The sequence below is a fragment of the Camellia sinensis genome, chromosome 14 (genome assembly GCF_055761805.1).
Source record: "Camellia sinensis isolate YWXY chromosome 14, ASM5576180v1, whole genome shotgun sequence".
Taxonomy (NCBI): domain Eukaryota; kingdom Viridiplantae; phylum Streptophyta; class Magnoliopsida; order Ericales; family Theaceae; genus Camellia; species Camellia sinensis.
This window is the reverse complement of record NC_138974.1, coordinates 78,374,344-78,385,486: the sequence shown is the minus strand read 5'-3', so window position 1 is coordinate 78,385,486 and position 11,143 is coordinate 78,374,344.

Below are 11,143 nucleotides of genomic sequence, written 5' to 3'. Positions count from 1 at the left end.
TATCATCACTTGAATATCAGGGTCCAGTTTCCTACTACACTTTTAGAAAGGGACATCCGAGAGCCCACTTTATCTTCTCGACATAGGTACCTGACATTTACACCGGCAGTTCTTAGTCAGCATTCCCATTGGTTGGTGATCGTGTTGCTAGGCATTGGGTTCTCATCAAACCTATTGGACCTGATTGAGTTTGGATTTTATGATAGATGGCCCTTGACGTTTTGTTTGTCGATTGTCTTTATGAATTACTCGGCACACACAATTATAGACGCTGTGCGGGGGTGATTTCCGCACTATGAAGAATGGTTGAACTTCATGGATAAATAGCGTGCTTTGGGAATTGAAGATCTGCACAGAATAACAAACGGTGAGGCTGCCCGACCGGGGTTTGGTCGGAAACCCCTTCGATGATAAAGTCAAGGACTAAGGGAAAGGAAGATGAAAGAATACAGAGTGTGTATGTGTTAAGTGTGTGGATTTTTGGATCCCTTGAGAGTGAATATTGTTTACCTTTTATAGGATAAGGTTGTTTGTCGTTCAAGTCCTTCTCTCTCCGCTATCTGTCCAATGTGTCTTATTCGTGGTCGTCTCCCATTGGAGGAGGACGACCACTCCGCCTGACACTCGGGTGTAGGTCTGTTTTGTTTGTCTCATTAGCGGACATCTCTCATTGGAGGAGGACGACCACTCCGCCTGACACTCGGGTGCAAGTCTGTTTTGTTTGTCTCATTAGCAGACATCTCTCATTGGAGGAGGACGACCACTCCGCCTGCCATTCAGATGCAGGTCTGTCATGTGTGCACCTTGTCCCTTTGCACCTCCATGTCTCCACGTTCTGTTCACACAGAGGGAGAGGAGCAGAGTTATTTGTCTCTCGTGGGCCCAAGAAAGTTCTTCAGTGAATTGGCCTTCTTTGAGTTGGTCTACTCTAGAATGGTTGTCCAACCAGGAGGTCCAACATGTTGCTCAGCCCATTTCGGAGTGGTTGGCTGCCCGTCCAGGAGGTCCACCATGTTACTCGGCCCACTTTGGAGTGACATTCGTACATTGGGCCGAGCTCCTATGATTGTCTTGCTTCGAAGTAAGTGTTGGCCATAGGGCCGAGGTCCAACCTAGCTCAACCTTAGAGTGAGCATCGCATTGGGCCTAGCACCAAGACTTGATTAATTTTTACCCACTTCATTTGCCCCCTGGCTTGCACTTACGTTCGGTGAAGTGGAAGCCAATTCTGTCACAAACTTCGAAGTTTGGTTAATCACAACTTAATTTGAGCTTCGAGAGTTGGATTCAAAATTATTGTTCGGCCCAACGCGTGCATCTGTCCAATATTTTATAGCTTGGTTGTGCCCCTAAACTAAATGTGTATCTTCACTAGCCTCGTAATTGTCTAGCTTGGTGCTCTTTCAGTCGGCTGAGCGTCGTTGCTTGACTTGAAAATATATATGCAGAACAGTATATATATATATATTTTTGCAATGTTCGTCGACTGGGCCAAGCAACACAACGACGCTTCAAAGCAAGCCAAGTGTGGTTTATCACAGCTTTGTTCTAATTTGAAAAACATATTCGCTATCTTTTTGCCCGGTCCTACTTGTAGGAGATAAATTGGTGTTGGTCTCAATGCTTGGTCAGCCAAGTCCTGCCCCTCCACTATGTTCGGTCTCGAAGCATAGCTTGTTAACATTGCTCGGTCATGCGGATCATGCACCATTTTCTTATTTGGACATGATTAGCACGTCTATTTGTTCAGCTCGTTTCTTCATATATTGGTCGGTCATTTTACCTTCAACTTAAGAATTGTCCGTCATGTAGTTAGTCGGCCGTAGTAGCTAATTTGTATAGTTTTTGTTTTTCAACACCGAGTTGCTTGGTCGGCCCTAGCAGCTTTGGTGTTGCGAGTTTGCATTTTTTAATTCGGTTTCTCTACCACCAAGCTACTGTCAACCCTAGCACCTCTTATCTTGAGAGTTGTCTAGCATATAGTCGTTATAGTGTTGGTATCGACTTCGATAATATTGACTCTCGTCGGGCATTGCACTCCTTCGACTTTTGCTTTTTGTTTGTAGTGTATTTATTTGGTAGAATGTTGCACTTCCAACTTTGTTTGTTGTCAATCTTTTGGTTGTTTACTCGAGCTATGAAACTTGGTTTTGCTTAGCTAGTTTTGACTCGCTTCCTTTGCTCTGTCCATTTTGGAGTGGATGTTAGGCGTCCAATCAGCCACTGTTGCTTGGTCCACTTCAAAGTGAGCATTGAGCGTCTGACCAACTTTCATTGCTCAGCCTACATCGGAATGGGTATTGGGTATCCAATCAACCTCCGTTGCTTGGCGTGCTTCAGAGTGGGTGTTGGGCGTCCAACCAACCTTTGTTGCTCGGCCTAGGCATTGGGTGTCTGACCAACTTCTGCTGCTCGGCCCAATCGTTAGGTGTCCGACCAACTTTTGTTGCTCGGCCCAAGCGTTGGGCATCTGACCAACTTTTGCTACTTAGCCCAGACGTTGGGCGTCCGATCAACTTTTGTTGCTTGGCCCAAGCGTCGGGTGTCCAACCAACTTTCATTGCTCAGCCTAGGCATTGGGCGTCCAACCAACTTTTGTTTTTCGGTCCACTTCAAAGTGAGCATTAGGTAACCGGCCAACTTTTGTTGCTCAGCCCACTTTGGAATGGGTGTTGGGTGTCCAATTAACATCTATTGCTCGGCGCGCTCAAGAGTAGGCATTGGGCATCTAACCAACCGCTATTGCTCGGTCGAAGCGTTGGGCGTCTGACCAACTTCTATTGCTCGGCCCAGGCATTGGGCGTCCGACCAACTTTTGTTGCTCGGTCTACTTCAGAGTGAGCATTGGGCATCCGTCCAACTTCCGTTGCTCGGCCCACTTCAGAATGGGTGTTGGGCGTCCAATTAACTTCTGTTGCTCAGCCCAAGCTTTAGGCGTCTAACTAACTTCTATTGCTCGGCCCAAGCGTTGGGCGTTTGACCAACTTTTGCTGCTCGCCCTACTTCGAAGTGGACGTTTAGAGTCCAACCAACCTCCATTGCTTGGCGCGCTTCAAAGTGGGCATTGGGCATCCAACCAACCTCTGTTGTTCTGTCCAAGCATTGGACGTCCGACTAACTTTTGTTGCTCGGCCCACTTCGAAGTGGAAGTTGAGTATCCAACCAAGCTTTGTTGTTCATCTCTCTTTGTAGCTCTTTCACTTCGTATCACCTTCGTTAGGCTGAGGTCCTTTTGCAATGAAACTTTAAGTTAATAAAGTATCTTCAAAATTTGTCAAGTGTTGGACTTGTAACTCGAACATTCAATTTCTTCATGTTTATGTGGTTTGCCCCCAGCCGAGCAATAAGGATGTAACCCTACATTGTTTGTTGTTCGGCTAGACTTCGCCTTATGCCTTTGAAAAATTGAGTTGCTCTTCCAATCGAGCAATAATAGGGAAACCTTGCAAGATTTCCCGTTTGGCCTTAATTGAATTAGTTGTCTTGCCCCCCAATCGATCATCATTGTTCGGCCGTTACTTGACTCGGTTACGCTTCTGTTTATCCCACTTTGGAGTGGAGAGCAAGCTTTGACCTAGCTTCTGTTTAGACTTTATTGTAGAGGGCTCGGTTTAATCTAGCTCTTGTTCGGTCCACTTAGGAGTGGCATTTGTTCGGCACACTTTGGAGTAGATGGCTAGGTTGAACCTATCTTCTTTTTGGCCTACATTGGGTGGCCTCTATTCAACCCACCTTGTAGTGAAGGACTAGCTTCGATCTAACTTTTGTTTGGCACACTTCAGAGTGGCCTTTGTTCATCGCACTTCGGGGTGGACAGTTAGATTCAACCTAGCTTCTATTCGGCCTATATCGGAGTGGCCTTTGTTCGGCCAACATCAAAGTGGTCAACTAGGATCAACCTAGACCTTTGTTAGGCCTACACTAAGGTAGTCGGCTGGGAACGGTCCAGACCTTTGTTAGGCCCACGTCAAGGTGGTCGATTGGGATCAGCCCAGACCTTTGTTAGGCCCACGTCATGGTGGTCGACTGGGATCAGCCCAGACCTTTGTTAGGCCCACACTAAGGTGGTCGGTTGGGATCTTTCCAGACCTTTATTAGGCCCATGTCAAGGTGGTCGACTGGGATTAGCCCAGACCTTTGTTAGGCCCACACTAAGGTGGTTGGCTGGGATCGGCCCAAACTTATGTTTTGGTTGTACTATACCCTTGTTTGTCATTTTCTCCATCAATGAGTCTTTCCTCCTAATAGGTGGAACAACTCAATTGCGAGGATATGGTAGAGCTTCACCACATCTAAACTTTGTTCGTCAATACAGATCTCATCTTTCGGAAGACTCAGGAGCATCTATCCTTTGTCATTCGTCTTCTCCATCATTGGAGTTCTTCCGTCTAGTCGGTGGGACAACTGAATAATAGGGATTCGGTGGCGCTTTTTCACATCTAGACTTCATTCATCAATACAAATCTAGTATTCGGACACTGTTAAGATTAATGGTTCTTTATCATTCGTCTTCTCCAATATTGGAGTCCTTCCGTCTAGATGATGAGACGAGTCAGTAGCAATGATGCGGTGGTGTTCCATCGTATTTGGACTTTGTTCTTCGATGCAGATCTGGTCCTCCAACACTTTCATAAAATATAGTCCTTTATCGATCATCATCTCTTTTATCGGAGTCCTTTAGAATGAGGCATTAGAACGACTAAACAATAGTGCAGTGGTGTACGCCGCAGTGGTGTACGCCGTGTCTGGACTTTATCTATCAGTGTAGGTTTGGTCTCTCTATATCCATTAGTGCAGATCTGGTTTTCCGGCACTCTTCAAAGTGTTAATTTGTTATCCTCTGTCTTCTCTGTCAATAGAGTCATTCTCCATAGTGGCAACAAAGGCATCTCATTCGTTCCCCTCACCAGAGCTTGTCATAGAACAGTGTGGTACTCTCTCCCTTTGGTTGCAGTTGTCTCTATTAAGGGAGCTATGTTGAGGTGACTCGCCGACGATGACATGACGTTGCTCTAATACATCGGTGGTCCATTCGTTAAGGTCTACAAGGTCTTCATGCCTTCTAGGGAATGCTAGACCGTTATCTTTGGTTCTCTCCGTCATTGGAGTCCTCTTTGCTAGTCCAGAATGGGGTGTATCTTCGATTCTCATCGCTGGAGTTCGTCACGAAGCAATCAGTGGTTTTTCCACAGGCGGCGCCAATTGTGCGGGGGTGATTTCTGCACTATGAAGAAGGGTTGAACTTCGTGGATAAACAGCGTGCTTTGGGAATTGAAGATCTGCACAGAATAACAAACGGTGAGGCTGCCCGATCGGGGTTTGGTCGAAAACTCCTTCGATGATAAAGTTAGGGACTAAGGGAAAGGAAGATGAGAGAATACAAAGTGTGTATGTGTTAAGTGTGTGGATTTTTGGATCCCTTGAGAGTGAATAGTGTTCACCTTTTATAGGAGAAGGTTGTTTGTCGTTCAAGTCCTTCTCTCTCTGCCATCTGTCTAATGTGTCTTATTCGTGGTCGTCTCCCATTGGAGGAGGACGACCACTCCGCCTGATACTTGGGTGCAGGTCTGTTTTGTTTGTCTCATTAGAGGACATCTCTCATTGGAGGAGGACGACCACTCCGCCTGCCATTCAGATGCAGGAGGTCTAACATGTTGCTCAGCCTATTTCGGAGTGGTTGACTGCCCGTCCAGGAGGTCCACCATGTTGCTCGGCCCACTTTGGAGTGACATTCGTACATTAGGCAGAGCTCCTATGATTGTCTTGTTTCGGAGCAAGTGTTGGCCATAGGGCCGAGGTCCAACCTAGCTCAACCTCAGAGTAGGCATAGCATTGGGCCCAGCACCAAGACTTGATCAATTTTCACCCACTTCAGACGCTTTTCTATATTAAAAGAGTGTTGAGTACAATTTTCAATGCCCAAGACTTGATCAATTTTCACCCACTTCAGACGCTTTTCTATATTAAAAGAGTGTTGAGTACAATTTTCAATGCCCAAGTAAATAGACAAAGAAAATAGTTGTTTTATTTTGGAGAAATTACTTACTAGTTGGACAGTAAAAGAAAAATACCCAAACATAGAGGGGTGCAAATGAAACTTATACCCTTGCACCCTCACAATTGTTTACTTGTACTCCATCACAAAATCACTTACACTCTCAATATTTTTGTAATTTTTTTTTGTCACACTTTTAAATAATTCTCCCTTCAATTTCTTAGAAATCGATATAGATGTACAAAAGTTTGGTAATTATATACATTGACTAGAAACATCTTAATATATTTTGGGAAAAATGACTTGGACCCCCACAATGGGGCACCCCCACGACCCCCTCTTTCTCTGATTGACCAGTTTTTCTCTTCTTTTATTTTTTTGTTTTCCTTCTCCTCCAATCACCAGCCCCCACGTGTGTGTGGGGATGGTGGGGTGGTAATTGGAGGAGATCTCAATCACTTCCCATATTTTGGTGAGCTTTGGATAGAAATTAATATTATATTTCACATATTCATTACAAATTTATTTATTTATTATATATACGTTCGTCCTAATATTAGAATCTTGCATTCATTCTTATTGTTAGAGTAACACAAAATCAAATACAGATAGAAAATAAAATTATGATGGTTTTCATATAAACTAGAGTAAGCGCATTTGGTATCACTTATAAATTAATTTTTATGATTATATCTTTTTAGATTATTAGTTTAAAATTTTAAAAATAATTAAAATTTAATTTAGTGAAACTTTTAATAATTTGTGAAAAATATAAACATATTTAGTTAACTGCAGTGCTACTTACACAATTTTTTCCCCTTACAATTCCCTAATAAAATGGTGATAAGACAGAATGTATGTAAGGAAAATTTTAAAAGAATATTTAAATATTAGTTAACTTTTTAAATTTTGTTTGTCATATCATTTGGGGGGAACGAGGATCCTCTCCTTGTAGTCCCCATCCTTGCGCCTGTCCTTGCAGGCCTTCGGGTTTATTTTTAGGCCCAATTTTGATAATTCGAACCGTTCATATTTTATGATTTATTCAGTATATCATACCTGTAAAAAATCAAGTTGATCGGATATCAGAAAGCATGTGTTCGGAAAACTGTTTAATAAATTCTTTAAAAAATAGTTTTTAGTTCAATTTTTCGAACACATGCTTTCTGATATCTGATCAATTTGATTTTTTTCAGGTATGATATACTGAATAAATTATAAAATATGAACGATTCGAATTATCAAAATTGGACTTAAAAATAGATCCGAAAGCCTGCAAGGACGGACGCAAAGACAGGCTTGTAGGGAGAGGCTCTTGACTCGGGGGGGATTTCGGAAAAAGTAATTGTGCGGATGAATCTTTTTTTCTTCTTTATGTCAGATAGTTTTTTATTGCGTAAATATCTAAAATATCTTTAAAAATTATAACTATGACAAAAGAAATGAGATTTAAATAAATTGAAAAAAAAATATAAATAATAACTTAAAAACTCTTACTTTTTTGGACTAAATAAATTAGAAAAATTATATAATATAGATTTTAAAATTATAATCAAACACTATTAATTAATTTTTTTAAAGTAAACAAATTAAATAAATTAACTTATAAGGGTTATTAAATGAAGTAAAGATTCTCTAGAGTGATTTTTCATAGATCAATTTTTATTTTTATTTTTATTTTTTTTTAAGGAATTACTTGTCTTCAGTTGAAATTTTAATTACATCAGATAGTTGAAATATCTTACCGATAAGAGTTAATGAACGGAGGTATCTTATCGGTAAGAGTCTAGTCAGAATTGATGAAATGATTCAACCGACTAGACACGTACTGGTAAAAGATCTTGTTCATTAACCCTGATCGTTAAGAGATTTGAACTGTTTAATCCAATTGAATTTTTAATTAGAAACGCAAATTTTTTGTAGTTGAGATTTTTCAATACTATTGTATTCTTAATTTAGTATTATTAGGGGGTGTTTGTTTTGAAGGATTAGACCATGTGATTGGACTATTAGTCCGGATGGATTAATAGTCCATTGTTTGGTATTAAATTTTTGCTCCGGACTCCGTCATTCAAAAAATTACTTTAACATTATCTTACGAAAAATCACTCTATAGACTTGTTTGGCAACCATCTATTTTAATTTAAATGTCAAAAAGTAAAAAAAGAAAAACCAATAAACTATATTAAAAAGTCAAAAAAAAAAAATTTGCTTTACTTTTTATACTCTTTTTTTTTTTTTTTTTGTAAAAAATTGATAAATCATCACAAACATCTTCACTCTGTTTGGTTTTGATTTTCAAAATTCACTATTTAGAAAATTTAACTTTTTTTTTTCATATTTTTTTTTATTTTCACTGAATTTTTTTAATATTTTAAGATTTTTTAAAATTTTTAGACACACCTAACATAAATATAATTAAAAAGTATAATATTTATAAAAAAAATATTTAAAAATTCACTAAATACCAAAAAAATATAAAAATTCAGTATATTTTTTATATTTTTATATATTTATTAATTTTTTAAAATATATTTTCACAAATATTTTATTTTTTAGATACATCTAAATAAACTGCATTTAAAAATATAAAAATATTATTTAAAATTTTAAAAATATTCACTAAAAATAAAAAATACTAAAAATTAAAAAATTCAATTCTTAAAAAATTAAAAGCAAACGAACTCATTAATTTTTTTTATCTAATATTAAAAAAAAAAAAAAAAAAACCACTAAAAACATGTTTCCAAACAAGGTGAGCCTCAAAGACAAAGGAGTCGTACGGCACTCAAGTCTGGAAAAGAGTGGGTCCAATCACACGTACACTTTTACGCAAAAAGTGATGGCAAGCATCTCTACTCTCCCTCCATTCCAACAACCTCTGCACCCAACCCACGTGAACTTTTTATTTTATGGGCCCATGCTACACACCTTCAGTGGGGTAACTCTAAGTGAGGTGTCACCTTTCTATTGGTTGAAAATAAAAAAAAAAATACTTAACACCGCAGTGTTTTTTTTTTTTTTCTGTCCGCCGATGGGGTGACACCTCACTGAGAGTTGTCCGTCGGGGTCACCCACCCCATCCATTAGGAGTCTGTAGCATAGCCCTTATTTTATATTTGATGCTTTAATTTCTCTGTGGTGTCTTTTTAGAGTTTTTTTTAAATAATTTGTATTGTTTATATTATAAAATTTGTTAAATATATTATTTATGTAAAAAATTAAATTAATTAAAAATTTATAATCTCATTATCAAATATTAATACTTTGCTTGTTTTTGGTTTTATAAAAACACTTTTTAAAAAATTCTACTTTCTTATTTTCTCTGATTTTTTGTTTTTACTGATTTTTTTAATATTTTAAGCAATTTTTTTTTTAATTTTTAGACACACCTAATAAAAATACACATAAAAAGTATGATTTTTGTGAAAAAAATCTTATAAAAAAAACGAGAATTTAGTATATTTTTCGTATTTTTATTTATTTATTAATTTTTAAAAATATTTTTTAAATTTTTTTAGATACATTTAAGTAAAACATATCTAAAAAAGTAAAAAAAATACTTAAAATTTTAAAAATATTCATTAAAAACAAAAAAAATACGGAAAAATAAAAAACTCAGCTTTCAAAAAACTTAATCCAAAGAACTCAAATCAAACACATAATTATTTTAAAAAAATTATAAAGATGAAATTAACCATTTATTTTTTAAAAAATAAATGTACTCTTATTACGGAGTTATAGATGTCCAATCAATTTAATTTTTTTTATAGATGATCCAATCAATAAATCTTATAATATGAACGGTTCAGATTATCAAAAAAAAATCTTCAACACCAGAGCACCACAAAAAGTTGCTATGAGTTGCTCATAGCAACATCCCTAATTTCCAAATATGTTGATATTTTTTTTTTTTTGTAAAAGTATTTTCACCCTGTTTAATTATTTAATTAGTTAAGAAAAAATGTATAATAGGCAGCCTTCCAACTCTTTTCACATAAAACAATTGAGAGATGGTATGAATTAAATCAAATGAGAAATAAAAGTATGAAAATACACATTTTTTTAATAAATGGTTCAAATTAATTTATCAATATGAGCGCTCTATGTAAAAAATATATTTGTTTTGAATTTATAATTAATTTGAAAAATAAATAAATAATATATTCACAATAAAATTGAATTAGAATTATATATATATATATATATATAAATCCAGTTTACAAGACTTGTCCCCTTTTAATTTTTTTAAAATATTAAAATTGATTTAATTTATGATTTACTCTAGAATCAATATTTTATTCCGAAAGACTGGGAGGCAAGCGCACTGGCCGTTGGTGCTAACTAGTGAGCTGGCATTTGGACGATAGTAAGGTTATTTTGAGAAAATGGTTATAATTAATTTTTTGGTGAAAAATTATTTATAAGCAGCTTATAAGTAGATTTTTTGTGAAAGAGAAAATGCGTTATAATTTAAGAAGTAGATTATAACCTAGGATTGAAGAGATCACAAAAAAATAGTCCCATGACTTTGAACTACTACCATTTTAATTTTTTTGGGTCAAGGTTTTGTATTACCATGTTAAATATGTTAAAAAGTCTGAACATGAGCCCATGTAGGCAGCTCAAAGTCAATAAAAAAAAAAAAAATAAGGCATTTGCATACAAGTCTCATTTTGTGAACTTATAATCTATTAAGTCTTAGATAAAATTATTTGCTCCTTCAAGTTCCATTAATTTTTAATCGACCAATTTATCCTTCCAAGACACGCATTCTTTCTTCTCCCCAGTCTCAAATCTCTGAAAATCGTTTCAAACCTTGAATTTTCCTCCTCGAGATTGCTTTTCTCTGTTGAATTTGTTTCCTGAAAACTTGTTTTGGGGTGTAAAAGAGTCAGGAATCGGAGTCGTCCGAACACCATGACTGGGTCGATTTCAAGTTCTGGTTACAAGGGAAGTAGTAGTGATGAAGGTGTTAGAGTTCTTCAACAAGATTCTTCCATTCATGGATCCTATGAGTTTCTCCTAAATTTCATTGTCGTTAGACTCGAATCCACCCTCAATCGTCTGGTTCGTATCTATTTGCTTTTATGAATTTTCCAACTCATGTATATGCATAAGGAGCTGAATTTTGACTTCTTGTGTAGT